A 1210-nucleotide genomic window follows, 5' to 3' on the forward strand; every position below is an offset into this window, starting at 1 on the left:
GAGAGAGAGAGGAGAGAAAGTATGAGAGAGACAATTAAAAATTAATTTTTAAAAATACCATTATGCTACAGTAGCATCTTATTTATAAGATGCTACTATAGCACAATTGTAAAAAATTTTACAATTTTGAATGTTTACAAGTCCGAATGTTGGTGAATTTTGGCCTTTAATGGTATATTATCTCAAGATATAGGATATGCCAGTTGGGCTGCGGATGCTCTAACATAGATAATAGTTTAAAAATGTTATAAAAATGTTGAGAGTTAGTTTTTCCCAGAAAAGATATATATATATATATATATATATTTATATAAAAGAATTATGTGGAATTCGGAAGATACAAAAAGAGAAGGCCATAAAAAGTCGCTTTCAACTTTCTCGAGAAAGTCAACTTTATCCACGAGGACAGAAAGGGGATATTCTGAATATTTATGATTACGCAAAAGACCATCCATTCGTTAAAAAAAAGGAAAAAAAGAAAGAAAGAAGCCAGCCAACCATAAATTCTCTCTTTCTCTCAGACATTTCAGTTACAGACACAGAAAAACAAACACAGAGCACTGAAAATTAGATCAGAGAATGGGACATGGAAGCTCGAAAGGCATTTCGGAGCAAGACCTTGCGAAAGAAGAAGAACCATCGCGTCTTTCGCGGCTGAAGAATAAGCTTCACCTTCACCGCCGTCGTCGTCATGCCAACAATGGCTCCGCTTATAAAGCCCTCATCGATGCCGACGATTTCGCCGGAATCGCTAATCTCACTCTCAAGCGTGTACGTTGTTGTTGTTATATATGTATTTATTGCGTTGCTGTTTCATTGAAATGTGTGTTTGCTTAATTTGTTTGAACTGTTTTTTTTTGGAGTTGGTTTAGGCGGAGATGAAATTCAAGGACAAGTGGATGGCGTGTGTTTCTCTTGGAGAGCAGACCTTTCGTACTGAGATATCTGATCAGTTAAGCTCTGTCAAAACTCTTCTTTTACTGTTTTTCCTTTTATATATTTTATAATAATGTATGAAAGGTTAATATTAGGCAGTTATGGTATACATATACAAGTTTGTACAGTACTGTAGAATTCTCAACACTAGAGGGTGACTTAAAAAAGTTACTGCAAAGAATGATACACAAAAGGGAAGTAAATCTTGGAACTCAGAGAGAGAATTGAGTTGATGGAGGAAAATTATTAGGTACTTGTGAAAGGACGGTGACAT

The sequence above is a fragment of the Quercus lobata genome, chromosome 8, assembly GCF_001633185.2.
Source record: "Quercus lobata isolate SW786 chromosome 8, ValleyOak3.0 Primary Assembly, whole genome shotgun sequence".
Classification (NCBI taxonomy): Eukaryota; Viridiplantae; Streptophyta; class Magnoliopsida; order Fagales; family Fagaceae; genus Quercus; species Quercus lobata.